Raw genomic sequence first — 297 nt, 5'->3', positions numbered from 1 at the left:
GGAGTTGTAGGCGAGACAAACATAAATAAAATAATAATAGATCTTCCTTTATTTTATAGAAAGCTACACAATATCCCGTGGTCTTTCCGGATTAAACCCCGGTTAAAAGGGCTAACCATGAAAATACACGAATCCCCGAATACTTATCTCGCAGAGCGGTACAAAATAGGTCCTCTCAGTTCCTCTCGCCACAATCAACTCATTCAGTGGTGAAGGGCCGCTCATGATACGGACCCGTACACCACATCTGTATCTCTCTTTGTTCTATTTATGGATATAGTTATAGCAGTAATGCTG

General features: G+C 41.1%; 1 protein-coding gene across 2 annotated transcripts in view; it reads left to right on the top strand.

The window, feature by feature from the left end:
- LOC119585814 (uncharacterized protein YMR196W-like) overlaps positions 1–297 on the top strand; it is a 26,189-nt gene that overhangs the window by 13,558 nt on the left and 12,334 nt on the right. The gene's annotated exons all lie outside the window — the stretch shown is intronic.

Source organism: Penaeus monodon, chromosome 20 (assembly GCF_015228065.2).
Source record: "Penaeus monodon isolate SGIC_2016 chromosome 20, NSTDA_Pmon_1, whole genome shotgun sequence".
Taxonomy (NCBI): Eukaryota; Metazoa; Arthropoda; class Malacostraca; order Decapoda; family Penaeidae; genus Penaeus; species Penaeus monodon.
This window is presented reverse-complemented; position numbering and strand designations above follow the sequence as displayed.